Genomic DNA, 14,415 nt, shown 5'->3' with positions numbered 1-14,415 from the left:
GACCCACTTAATTTCTACAATTCAGATTTACGCTAAAGGTTTTTAAATATTATATTTATTGAAGTGATGGAAGATGATTGCATCACTTCGGGTTTTGAATTAGAAAAACATGCTTGTTATCCCTCTGTGACTTGACAGGTAAAGGGACACAAGGCCGTAGCAGAAGTAGTAGACTTTAGTAGATGCCTAAATATAAATAAATGAAGCCCATCTCGGTTACCCTGTCTCTGTGTCTCAGCATTAGGACCATGCTGCAGAGACATGCTGCGAAAACACTTCCTTTTAACCCCGGTTCCCTATTTCAAAAGGAAATAAAGCACAAAATAGACTGGCTGGTAGCGGTCTAGTTGTCACAGTCCAGTGCAGTCCAATCATAAACCCCCCTCCCTCCTGTCTCCCTCCTGCCTCGTTCTTATCCCACAATGTCTGCCTTACAGGTGAAGTCAAAGCTGGCAGCTTCCCGCCTTATCAGCCCTTTTCCCATCACACACTTATCAAAGCACCCTTTTCTTCTCCTCTTGCCGCTGTCTTTCCTTGTACATTGCTCTTGTCACGGCGAGTAAACACTGGCAGTTATCTCTCAGATGGCAACATCTCAGATAAGACACATCTGTTGAACGCCTGGTGGGTGTGTGTGTGTGTGTGTGTGTGTGTGTGTGTGTGTGTGTGTGCGCGCGCGTGTGTGTGTGTGCGCGCGCGTGTGCACGCGAGCACGAGCACAAAGAGCGGGCTGTGAGCGGAAATACAGCTCGACTGGTAAGTTTACATTGATTAATTTAGAGAATCTTAAATGTTTTTGAAGCGAGCACAGCGGCTGAAAAGAGATTTTTCTCATGCGACTACTGGTAGGATTCACTTTTTTTCTCCGCTATATATGATTTATGTATATATAAACAAAGCAATTTCAACATGTCATCTTGGGGAAATTCAACCGCACTTTCTTATACATATACAACTTGGTGGGTGGCTTTTCCCTCTTAACACACTTTGCCCGAATAGGTTGTGTGTGTGTGTCCATACATGTGAGTCTGTAGGTGCCCAGTAGAGGAGGCCATGCATTCTCCATGATTTGAGTGGAGCATCTCCTGCCGGTCCTTCGACTAGCCACAGGATTAAGTCTGACCCTCAATAGAACTTGTGTGGCCAGCCGTTGCAACTGCCCCCTCCCCCCTTCTCTCCAGGGACGCTCTACAGCAAGCATGTCTGTCCCCGACCTCCCCCGGTCCCTCGGGGGAAGATCTGTTCACGCCCAGAGGGGGATGCCGGCTGCCAACGGGTAGGGGTTAGCAATAACCGCTAAGCAGTGCAAACACTGTGGCGTTGCACTCTGTGAACACTTTTAGGGGCCTCAGGAGCGTGCTGGCTGTGGACACTATCTGGTTCAAGTGATGTCAGAGGGGCCAGCAGATTTAAGCAGGTTTTAGTTTGACGCTAATCCCTCTGTAGCAAGCGCTGTCGACGAGAGGACTGTCCCTGCCAATGGCGTGCATCAACCCCTTTGGATTAGCGCGTCTCGTCCCCTCCTCCATTCTGTGAGCATTGTGCAGCATGTGTTTTTACCCCAAATTCTTACCCTTGATCGTAGTTTGGAATGAAAGCATGATCCCAGCACAAGCATGACCACTGCTGTACAATGGAGTACATCCTCGACCCTCAAGCTAAAGGTGTGTTTTTACGTTTTTTTGTGTGTGTGTGAGTCATTTTCTCTCTCTTCACGGATCTCTAATGTTTCCAGTGATGAATTATTTAGAGAGCCTGCCAGCAGGGAGCTACATGATAGCACAGACTTAAGAGTGAAGGAGGGGGGGTCAGGTAAAAGGGTACCACACACCTCACCCGTTCCCCGCTCCTCCCTTTTGATTGGGGGGTGAGTGTAACCGGAGAGTTGAAACACAACACACGGCTCCGTTTCCCGCTCTTATAGCCGTCCGTTGTCTTCACCGATGCCTAACTCGAGTGAGCAGTCGCATTTCGCTGGCTCTCTGAGCCAGACTGGTCCCGAATGGTGCGAAGGTGAGAACGACAGGGCCGCAAGTCTCTGTCACTATTGCGGCACCATAGCGGGGCAAGGCAATTCTTTCCAGTTGGGTGGGGGAGACCGCGGACTGTGGCCTCACCATCATCTAGATCTCGGTGGGAAGCAGGACCCGGAGCTCCAGTCCTCCATGTTCAGGCGGATCCAGCAGGACCGGCATGGGGAGCAGTCGCTGCGGAAGAACTCTGTGCCAAATCTAAGCAACGGCCTCTACCTCAGGCAAGTGATGGCAGGTCGGGCCTCTGCGCCGCCTCAGGATTACTACCTGGCCGACGGCGCCTTATCTGGTCAGCTACCCGACGAGGGCGGCTTTTATAGGGATAACCGGCACCAGCTCACCAGATCAGCCTTGCATTATGGGCCTAGCGACGGTGGCGTGAGACCTACCTGGGATCAAGGACACGCGAGGGCCCCACCCTCTGTGCTGCCCTCCGTTTCAACACCTACCCCCTTGCCTCCTCCCCCTCCACCTCCTCCCCTGCCCCCTCTTCCTCCGCCACCCCCTCCCCCGCCCATCCACGAGCTGAGCCGTTTGTACAGGGAAGCGCTGGGATCTAAGATGATCCCGGACATCCACCGTATTGGTGGCAGATCTCCCTCTCCTGCGGTCTACGGTGTTCGTCCCCCTTTCCCCACTTACGCTGCCGAGTCATCGTCTCTCTCCGGCCCCCAAGCTTATAACAATTTCAACATCTTGTCCTTGGATCCCCGCCAGCCAACTGCCAAAAGTTCAGCGCTGGACCCCGCTTCTCAGGGAATGGACGGAGCGCTCCCTCGGGCTTACGGAGCTCTAGCCTCCCAGAGGCTGCCTTACGACCCACATTATGACTCCAACTCAGTCATGATGGCTACCGCCGCCGGAATAACATCCAGCCTGCCTCTTCAACACAACAGTGCCGCAGACCCCAAGAGGATGGTGGACCCCGCCTTCTTGGCTTTCCTGCGAGGCGAAGGCTTGGCGGAGAGCTCTATCACTCTCCTGCTGCAACACGGCTTCGATTCCGCTGCCATGTTGGGAATGATGGAGGACCACGATGTCCGCTCCGTGGCACCTAACATGGCTCAGGCCCGCGTTTTGTCCCGCGTGGCGCTCAGTTGCAAGGCGGGCGGCGCGGTTTCGCGCCCCCGATCCAACAGCTTCGGCAATCGCAACGACTACTACATGCAGCCCCAGGGCTTAACCATGGATGCCAGCATGATGCAGCAGCCTCCGCCCACCTTCCAGACCGTGTCCCCCAGGATGGGGGAGTTTCTCGGCAGAAGACCAAACAGCGCACCCTCCCAACACCTCCTGGAGACCACCTCCTACCCAGCAGCGCGGCCCATGGCAACAGGAGCTCTACCAATCAGCTCGGGGGGATACAGCAACGCTGTGACTCAGGGAAGACCCTTCTCCATGTACAATGCCCACACCGGTCTCGCCATGTCTGCTCTCGGACAGCCGCCTCCACCAGCTCCGGGCACTCCTGGTGCGGCGCCCAAAACCTTCTCCGGCTCCTATTCGCCCATGGAGCTGATGAAGAGAGCAACCAACCTCCCCCCGCCATCGCCAATTGCAGCGCAGAGCCCCCTCCACAGCCCCCAGCTTCTTCGGAAAGGGATCAATGCTGTGCCTGAGAGCTCCATGGCTCCCGTACCTTCTTCCTCCAACCTCTACATGCAAAACCTTAACAACAGCAAGATGGTAGGACGTCGCACTGGCCCACCTGTCATAGTGTCAACCATGGCCACCACACCTGACACAAGTAATGTCAAACCTCATCTTTTGCCCTCATTTCTCTAAACCCCCTCTTCCCTGTCCTTGTTGCTGAGTTGTAATTTCTTCTGTTTTTAGATTTTTCTTTTCTGAAGTTCTTTGATTATAAAGCACAGTTAGATTTAATTATTTATCTGACTAGTAGATTTTTGGCATACTACAAAAAGAATCAGTGACAGTCTTTTTGAACACAGGCGTAGCATATAAGATGCCTCTGACAAGTTAAGCGGCTTTGCTCTGAGAGGTCTTTTTTTAAATTACGCAACTATTTATACTTATATTGCAACCAGGTTGTGTCATCTGCCGAAGGGGATCCTGTCTCATCACCAAGTTAAAACGTTTCTTATGATCAGCGCTGCTGTTATTGAGGTCAACTTTTTTCATTTCGGTTGTTTTACTGCTTTACGGAATTCTTTTTTGAAGCAACAATTTGCTGTTGGAGTTGCTTTGTAGCTCAATATTGTTTGTTTAAAGTTTCTCGACAATTTACACACTTCAATACAACATGTTGTACTAGCTGTCTTATTGATAAACTCCTCAAACTCTTTTTTTACTAGACACCTAGTTTCTTTCTTTTAATGAGTCGCTGTCATTCTATTTTACGCTGTACTCTCACCTAATCTTGGGCTTAGCCGCTTTGGATCCAATTACACTAATTGGATGTAGAGTTGTATGGACTATAATAGGTGGCCACTCTTTTAAAACACCCTGTTGTCAGTTAGAAATTCTGGTTTAACAGCTTTGAATGCAGCTAAAAGTTACTTCATTTATGAGTTTGTTAACTCAGCAAGTAAAATTTGTTCAAGCTGCTCAAACCAAATGTATTTGAAAGTAAATTTCTTCATCAATTGTGTATTCTTGTTAGTCTCATATCCCTGGGGATATGTTAATGGTTCATGTTAGGTGGTCTCCTTGAGTACAACACGTGGTGGGGGAGGTTTTTGTGCTTAACTTAGTGTGAGGGAAAATTCTCAAGCAAGACATCATGTTCAAACATAAAAGCCTTAATAACAAATAGATATACTTCCCTGCTGAATAGAGCCAATGAGATTAAGAAAGATTTTTTAACCTTGCTCTTACACCATGTGACCCTGTGTCTCTAATGGTAAAGTTGCTGCACTTGTTGTAGAGTAATGACTTTGTGCGTTGTCAAGGTAATACAAAGAAATATGCCAGTTCAGCGGGTGGGAGGGGAAAGTCCCTTTTCGATGGACTTAGTTCATGCGCCCCCCCCCCCCCCCCCCCCACCACACACACACACGGCACAAACTAATTTGCATGTAGCTGACATTTGTTGCTTCGGTAACTTCATCTGATAATGGGCAGCCCTTGCCCGCCGATTGGGAAGCATACTTCTTAATTGTGTGTTGCCAGGCAACCTGGGTTTCAGTGGCAATCAGAGAAAGATGATCTTCACATTTTACGAAAAGGGAAAAAGTGAGACCCGGCATGCAGTGTTGTACGTTTATTTTGTGCACTTGTTATTCTTTTTTTTACAATACGGGCAGTTTGGAGAAGGAGAAAATTGAGTGAAAATAATAAGATGTCGTAGGGCACTTAATGAAAACGTCGCTCCCTACCCTCTTTGTCTCTGCTTCTCTCTCACTCTCTCTAAATAGTGCACATCTCAAGAGATTGCTTCTTGTGTTTTTGTGCAAAGGCTTTAGTACACCAGTGAAGAGCCTCTCTTGTTACTACATGCACGGCGTTTTATGTTCCAACATGCATATTGATGACAAGATGACACATTATTCCTTTTGCACCTACTGAATAAATTGGTTGTTTTTCCAAAACAAACCAGTCTTCTCTTCGGCCTCTCGATTCCAAATGTACATTCACACGTAGCTGCTGAGGCGCCCATGTTGTCAACTACTTATTCATTTCCCCAAGCACAGTTTTGAAACCAAGGATGTGAGCGGCGGTGAAGTCACAATATTCATGTAAGGCTCAGGTGGGAGGGCCCTGCCTGCATACTCCTCTCTGCTGGCCGGTGTCTTGGTTGGCTAAAGCTATAAGTAGTGTTAATAATGGCATTAAACTGCCGAGTCGGGCTCAGCCGCAACAGATTCCTTCAACACAAAGCAGGGAGAGCGCCTTGCAGCACTGGCATTGGCCATGGAGTTGTCTGTCAGTAGCGTCCCACAGAGCAGCACAGGTGGGTGAACCTAACTTATGTGTCACGTGAAGCGGAATAGCCAACCCATTAGTTAGAGGCGCGACTGGCTGATAGCCTGCGGTGTGTGTGTGTGCGTGTGCTCGGTAGATTAACTGAGGTGGACGCCTGCGTGTAGTCCACAAGTGCCGGCACGTGGTTTCCCCGGTGAAGATAATCCCTGCGGAGATCTTCAGCTGTACTTTTCTGGGCCCGGAGAATTAGGAGGCGGTCACGTGTTTTTGGGGGGCGGCCAGAGCTCCTAGTTTACGGGACGGACAGACACCGGGACTTGGCAACGGCACGATGCGGCCATATGGGATGTGTCACGCTGACGTGTTCACCTGCGTAAGTCTGCTCTCTACCCAGGTTGCAGTCGCTCTTTATTCTGGGAGGGTTAGTCAAAACACGACAGATCCCCTCCCCCCCCCCCCCTCACCTGAGGCCATCAGGTGCTGCTGACAATTATATAACCTTCCAGCACATTAGCTCCCCTGAGAGCCTGATTGGTTTTTTTATTTGCCTGCCTGTGTTTTGAAAGACATCCACGAGGATGCATGCTTAATTTACTCATCTGACCTAGGCAAAAACATATTCTTTCAGGTGTCTGACATGGTTTCGGCGTGCACGCCTGGGCTCGTCAGGAAGGAAACATCCCTCGAGCGTTAACGTGGCGTTAGACTTTGTCTCTGGACACGCCTGCGCCATGTGTGATCTTCACACGCAACTCTGTGTCCGTCCTTTTGATAGAATGAGGCCGCTTCAATTGAGCGCTCATGTCGCCCCACAACGTCTCCTCCAAGTGCGTCTTGCGTTATATGGAGATGCGTTGTGCGTTTGTGGATGACACAGAATGGCACCCCCCCCCCGCCCACAGCCCTTCACACATGTACACAGAGTACAGATGCCCCTCTCTCAGCAGCGGGACATCGGGACAAGACCTCAGGTTTCCTCTAGCTGTCTCTGTCTTCCTTGGACTCACCCAGCATCATGCCGCTCACGCTGTCCTCATCAACACACCCGGCATGTGTGAAGTCGAGAAGCGGGGTGAGACGCCTGGCGTCACTCAAACTGATTAGGCGTTTGCTCCATGGAAGACACCCCCCTCGTAGCACAAGAGGTAGCACATTGGACCGCACCGTATGTTGACCGCTTCCCTGCTTGTGGATGCGGTAGTGATCTTAGGTTACCTGTCCAGGAATAGGCTGAGCATTAGAGTAGGGGAAATCCTATTGGCCATCTGTCTGTGTGTGTGTGTTGGGCCATAGATATGTTTCTGTGTGGGTGCTGCATGTGTGGTTCTTAGTCATCCTCACTGATCCCTCTGATACGAATGAGTGGAGACAGATGAGAGGGGGTTATTAGAAGGAATGTAGCAGCATGCTAACCAGTCTAGCCGTGGTATTAATACTGTGTACTCTGAATGCTATCGATGCAAACTAGACCTGTTCCAATAGTTAGAGCAGGGTGAAATAAAAAAATTATAAATAAAAGGATGACTGCTCATTAGGCCTATTGTCACTATCAATGTTGTCTCAGGCACTTTTTTTTCAAATGCAACAACGGCTTCCTTATACTATACTTTAAGGTAACAAAAAAGAACTCTTCACATTTAATATTTGGTCTTGATTTGATCAGCAGAGAGAATTGTGGCTCAGTGTTGTACACTTTTAACACCTTCAAACTGGAAGGTAAAACTTTAATCCCAAAGCCAGTGCTTGATTTCAAATCCAATTTACTAAGGTGTAAATGGGAGAATGTAAAACAATGGGAATGTTTACCCTGCTCCTCTGAGGCCGCGGCTCACCTCTCCATTGTTAAATGCTCATCTGTGCGCAGTCCTTCTGTCATGTGTCTCCAGTTTCCAGAGAACTTGGTAAATATTACATGAACTATCTGCCGCTCCATCTCCACTCAGCCTCCGTATTGTCCCCTGGGGAAATATGGCCAGGAAAATCTATTTTTTCCAGTGCAGTTGTTTTCTTCCTCCCCCTGAAAAACAAAAGTGTCATCAAGCCCCCTCCACAACCCCACCCTGCCCCCCTCCCTTCCTCCCTCGGCGTTTTGTCATGGTTGATCTTTCCAAACCATCGGTTGCGTTCACACCGGAATTAATGGTTTCTTCGAAGCCAGCCAACCAACCCGAGGAGGGAGCGCAGCCCCGGGAGCGAATGTGGAACAGCTGGTCCCCCTCTGCTTGTGACAGCTCGGGCGTGGGTTTGTGAGCGTCAAGCAGCCAACCTCTGCCACAGGGTCAGGGGTGCCGTCCTCGGTCTGAAAGCGGGCCTTGGTTTTTTCGCTTTCCTCCCATCTACTGCACCCTTGTTAAATTAACGATGGCTCTTTGGCTCTTTGAAACGCGGGACGAGCTCGCCGCGCAAACAAACAAATCCTCATCAGTTTGTGATTTTCGGTTCACTCTTTCTGAATGACTTCAGATGCTTTAAAATGGTGCATTTTTCCACGGAGCATGTTGTTCTGCACACGTTCCTTTGAGGATTGAAAAGGTTCTTGCATTGGAACGGAAACGGCCGAAAGTAATAACCACACTGAGCGTAATTAACTGGATCCTGCACGCTCCTTAACAGGCTTAAAGGTCACTGCTAAGCACTAATGGCGAGATGGTGTTTGTGTGTGTGTGTGTGTTTGTGTGTGTCTGCGCACACGCTAATCATGAATGTGTTATGATTGGTGACAAAAAAAATCGCCCCGCTATTTCGGGCGAACGCGTCTATTCTGCTCTCCATCCCCTCGGCTGCTTTGTTTGCGGCGGACGGCGGCGCTGTAAGAATGGCAGCACTTTGATATGATCTCCCCAATTATCTGTTGCCAATTCTGCCGCATATTATTCCTCTCCCCGCGGCAGCTGGGGAGGAGATTGGTTTCTTGCATGTCGAAACGGCAACAACTGCGTCCTCTAAAACAGAAAAACTACCTCCGCACACCTCGCCGGTCCTTTTTTCTTTTGGTCCCCCCCCCCCCCCTCCCTCGCCCTCTCTCACTCAGCCAGGTCACCCTGAATTATTCATCAGTGTAAAATGAAAATCTCATGGATATTGAATATCCCATCTGAAGTGGTGGCCAACCTTTTTTTTTTGTGCTTTCTTCATCTATTCCCTTTTTCCCGCTGCTGAAGAGTAAAGAGCGGCCGACCTTATTGCGAAGGGTATTCGAGAGGTTAACTGATTGCTTTACCCCGCGCACACATTCACTTTCTTTCACGGCCTGTGGCCGGCAGTAAGAGTTTACAGGGAGATGAGGGGTAAACGAGAGCTGAGAATAGCATGAGGAGCAACAGCAATCTATGTTGCTGTGGATCTTAGTGTCCTGTGACCACCCCTGGTGGGCTACCTCATGGTGCTCGTTAACCTGCTCTCCAGTGGCGTGTTGTGAGGCCTGTTCCTTTCCGGAACCAGTGAGCCTGGCGTCGCCCGTGGTCGCCCCGATCAACCGTAGTCGTCATTAGTTCCCCCCGTGCGGCCGGCACACTGTGTTCCCCCATTGTCCCCCCCCCCCCCCCGCCCAATCTTTTGTCCCGTGGTTTGATCTCCGGCCCACGGCACAAATCAATGCTACTGCCTGCCATTAAGTCGTCTCGGCAAACACAGCGGGGACATGGCCTACATGAGAGCATCAAATATAAGATAAAAATTCCATCAAGCTTTCGTTGAGTTTTTTTTTACAGTTTTGGGGACAATTTGTTCACATATACTTGCGCTGCTACCTTCTGTCCCTAATAAAACTGTAAGCTGATTCCTTAGAAGGACGGAGGCTTAAAAGATCTTCCTATATGCCAGAGAGCGGATGCTAAGATAATGAATACATGAAATGAATAAAAAGGACTCAAGGGGCGAGCCCCTCCCCCACTGATTGCTATTTTGTACATGCTAATAGGACATGGAGTGTTGTGTTTCGGTGCACAGTGCAGCGCTAACCCTGCGTTGCTCTCATTGCTCATTAGGTTGCCAGTACTCTGTACCCTTTCAGTCATTACAGGCCATTTTCCTTCATTCCCAATTTCTACTGCAGCATAGACAATTACTCAGGAATGCTTTTAAAAGCTTCCCCGAGCCGCCTAAAGGCCGAGCAGCCGAAGCCTTGACCTTTTTCGAAAGCGCTCTTAACAGAGTTGTAATGGGGGAGGTTAAAGCTATTTTATTTTCCGAGGAATAAAACCAGTCAATTGAAAAGGGTTTCCGGGAAATGATTCCGCCGCGCGCAGGTATTGGCGAGAAATACACGCAGGAAGCGGGGGCCACCGGGGGCCACATGTCGGCCGGTGTCGTGTCGAGGGAACGGAATGTGGGCTCCAGTTCCAGCGGGCTGTGGCCGCGTGTAAGATGGTCGGCTCCGCCGCAGAGTGCGGAATACGGTCTGCCCCTGTCTGTGGAGCGAGGCGGTTGGGGCGGGTGTGTTTTTTTTATTTTTTTTTTCACAGGGGGCTGGAGATGAATGCGAGCGGGGGTTATAATGATGAAAATGGCCGTAACTCTTGAGCTAAGTGAGCTTTAAAAAGGTCGTAAGTGGACACCTCGTGGTACCTGATGGCCGGCTCCTGGCTGACAAGACCCCGCGACCCTGGTGTATTTATCCTAATGGAGCACAGCTGGGACGGGTTAATGGCCATGTGACAGGTTTTGGCGGGGGGGGGAGAGGGAGTTTTTGTGTGTATGGGCGCGTTTATGTACTGGTGCAGTCCACCGAATGGCATGCAGGGGCCACACTTGGAAGGGGGGTGGGACTTTCAGCATGCGTCTCCACTCTCTCTGCCAGGCCAGATGGCTCCTGTCACTGAGGGTGGGGGAGGAGCGATGGAAGGAAAAGCAGGGGGGGCCCTTAGTCGCCTTTAACAGCGCCGCAGTGGCCCCGTCCCCCCGAGCCACCACATCTGGAGACAGCCTGCAGCTGGCTCACCACATTTCCTCCGTCCTCATCCCTTTCCCTTCTGGCGCACATTCTCCCTGTGTTTTCCAGATGGGAGGGGGGCGAGGAGGGGGAGTGGCTGCAAGGTTGTTGTGGCCCATACTTCACCAACTCCAGGGTGTCTTCCCTGTGGGGTGAGGGGGGGGGGGGCTCTGCAGAACGGACTGAATGAAGGATGGATAAGGAGGCGGCACAGGTGTGAAAGCTTAGAAAAACGTAATTTCCTTTTATGACTGTGGGTTTTGTGTTTGGGATGTTTCTTTTTCTTTTAATCCTGCCCAAGTAAAAAGGAGTGTGAATGTTTGTCTTTATCTTCCTTCGCTGCAACTGATCAGGAGGCCATGTGGGGGGGGTGCTCTTACCTGGAAAATACAGCCTGCTCGCCCTGCACAGCTCCCATGGTGTAATTTAGCCTCTCTCTCTTTCTCTCTCCCTCTCTCTTTCACATTTCTTCATTATCTCACCGTCCCTCACCCCAGCATCTTTTCAGCCGGTGGACCTGCAGGGATTGGAGCGTGGGAGGGGAAGAGAGGAAGGGCGGCAGTGAAAACAAAAGCAGAGTGGCAGTGTGTTGACTCAGGGTTGTTATCTGGACCGCTGCTGAGGGAGTGGGGGCTCCTGTGTGTGTGTGTGTGTTTGCATACATGCCTGGGGGCGTTATTTACCCTGTCTGCTGCTGCAGCGGCAGGTGCCTCTCAGCGGACAAACCTGGGCCTCCTAAATAAATATTCACTGTGGGGAAATTAAACTAGTGTCACAAAAAACTACAATCCTTCCGCTTGTTGCTAATTTTTTCCATCCCTATTCACAAGAAGGTCCATTTCATCAAAGGTCCCAATTCTTGGAAGAAGTGTCACTAAGAAAAAAGAAAAATCTGTAGGAGTGTTGGATGTTTTTGGTGCAGGAAAGGGATCCATTTGTTATCAGTTTGTTTCTGAGTTGTACTGCTTCAGGTGTTGGCTCTCAAACTAAGTTGTTGAGTGAATAAATATGTATGACCTGTGGCTGAGATGATCATGTATTCGTCCACTGTGCACAAGGTGTGAAGCGGGTGAGGAGAATGTCAGATAGATTTTTTTTTTCTTTTTTCGGAATCAGTGGATGACATGTTTAGTTAAGAGTCAGAACAGCATCAAAAAAATGGATTGCCTCACTGGGTCACAGAAGTCTGTAGCGGTAATGTCCACAAGATTGGGCACATTTGAATACTAAGACTTAACACTAGGGAGGTGAATATATTTACTAGTGGTGCTCATTACTCCACAGAAACAGGAGGAACGCTTTGATCTGAGTAGAGATCGCAGACAAATGCCAAGCCGTCCGACGGAGATTAACCGGGCCAGAACCTTCCCTTCTCAGTGCGCTTTAGCCAAAAAAGGGCTGAGCGGAATAAGCCTGCGCCTTGACCTGTTTAAATTTCAACGTGCACACAGGGCACAGAAACAGCACTGGGGGGGGGCTCAAGAGGTCTTTTGATTGATCTTTTGATTTCCTTGGCTTTAGCATGTGGGCAGAACATTCAGAATGAATCCCCAATGAATGGGAGTGTGGACTCCAAACGTTGAATTCTCACAACTCTGATGTTAAAAACTGTATTGTTGTGCCCCTAAAAGAAACATGCATCGAAAGAAAGATGGCTGATAAACCTGGGACTCATTCTTTGAATTCTTTAATGATTTTAGTGATTTTATGTAACACAAAAATGTTGTATTAAACATAATTTCCTCCAGACTTACGTCCTTGTACACAGAAAAACTTTCAAAAACAGGTGGATGATGCTCAGAAAAATGAACTTTAATCCCCCAAAACTTTCAAGGCAGCACACAAGTCAGATATTAAATTCCTGGAATCCAAATGGTGGGTTTACAATCAGATTGTACTAAAATTATTGTTTGATTAATGGATTGAGGACGATCTGTTCTTGTTGGTGCTTCCTTGCCCCCCCCCCGCCAAACATGTACATTAGAAAGATTTTCCTTTTTGTATTCACTCTTCTTCCGGTTCTAGGCAGAAAAAATCCAGACCAGAACCACTTTCTCAAGCCAAAGTGTCTACAAGGCACTTCATCACGCTGAACACCCCCTCATCATTTCAAATGTTACAAAAACGATCTGACACCTGAAACTGATGGTTTATTTTATGGAGCTCTGCAGTTACTGAATTCACACATTCACACAGTCGAGCTATTTCAATACTTTCAATGAAACTCACTGCACGATTTCCCTTATCACTAAATTAGCTTAAGTAAGCATCAAAATGATCTAAATCTTGGATCATTTATGTTTTAAATAATCTGTTGAAATGGAAAAAAAACCTAGAGGGACTAAACCTCAACAGCGCCTGTGAACCCGAGCAGCGGTCAGATATAATCTTTTAGCGTGATGCAGTTTGACCTTGTGACCTCTGGGGTTTGCAGCAGTCCATCCACAAAACCTCGGGTGTTCTTTGATAGGCCCTCCGTTCGTCTTATTATTATTAAAACATCCCCAATCTCGGAAGCTGGCTCCGTCTTTCTGCCACGTTCCATATTAACATATTGCTGTCTGTCAGCGTCCCCCCCCACCATCCCTCCACCCACTCCCCCTGTCCTACACATCCTCTAATGTTATGGAAGAAAGAGATCAGAGGGGGCAGCCGTATCCCCACACTCCATCAAGAGTGTGTGTGTGTGTGTGTGTCTGTGTGTGTCTGGTTTGCTGGCTGGCAGGAAGTGGGGGCTGCATCCTTTGATGGTCATACTCCCTCAGATGTGTCATTGCTACGGACGGCGTTTCGGCTGACGGTTTGTGTCTCTGACCCCACACACACCCGCCGCCGCTAAGAAACCACGGCTTAGATACTCACCTAAACACACACACACACATGCATAAACTTTGTGGATTTGCACAATTATTCTGCACAAAATCCCCCAAAAAGAAAAGGTAAAGAAGGGAAAGTGTCAGCATCCACGGACACATCCACCCACCCCGCTCCGCCCGTTCCACCTCTCCACTCTACTGTCAGTGATAATCGGTTTTGGCGTGTGACCACGGAGAGCTCTTTGTCTATTGGTTGCGCCTGTCGTGCTGCCGGTGAGGTGTGTGTGTGTGTGTGTGCACGTGCACGTGGGTCGCCGTGTTGCAGAATTGCACCAGGGAGGCTCCGGTTACATTGTTATTCTAAACAGGGTGTTTTCAGCCGTTTGTCCTCGCAGTCACTGAGCAGAGCGATCTGTCAGTTCACTCCCCCCTCCCAAACCCCCCGGCTGCCTTCTTCTTCCCTCCAGGGACCAAACTGTGAACTTAACACACTCGGCTCTCATGACTTCCCTGATGGTGCAAAAAAAGATAATAAGACCCAAGTCTACATCTGTAATGTTATTGCTGGAGTGCCTTAAATGTTGCCTTGTTCCTCTGGTTTGAAGTGTGTCTGTCTGTGTCAGTGTGTTTGTGTGTGGTACATATTCTTCTAGCGAGAGGGGAGGTGGAGTAGGGGTCATTTTTTGTGCCTGTGTGTGTCTGTGTGCGTGTGGAGTCGGAGGTGGGTTGTTGAGGTCTAGATGAAAGTGGA

At 49.3% G+C, this 14,415-nt stretch overlaps 1 protein-coding gene across 4 annotated transcripts in view; it reads left to right on the top strand.

Annotated features, from left to right (window-relative positions):
• LOC119213146 (C-terminal-binding protein 2) overlaps positions 1-14,415 on the top strand; it is a 72,239-nt gene that overhangs the window by 37,075 nt on the left and 20,749 nt on the right. The window lies entirely within an intron of this gene.

This window comes from Pungitius pungitius, chromosome 21, assembly GCF_949316345.1.
Source record: "Pungitius pungitius chromosome 21, fPunPun2.1, whole genome shotgun sequence".
In the NCBI taxonomy this organism is placed as follows: Eukaryota; Metazoa; Chordata; class Actinopteri; order Perciformes; family Gasterosteidae; genus Pungitius; species Pungitius pungitius.
Note: the sequence above shows the minus strand (reverse complement) of the source record. Positions and strands in the feature narration are given on the sequence as shown.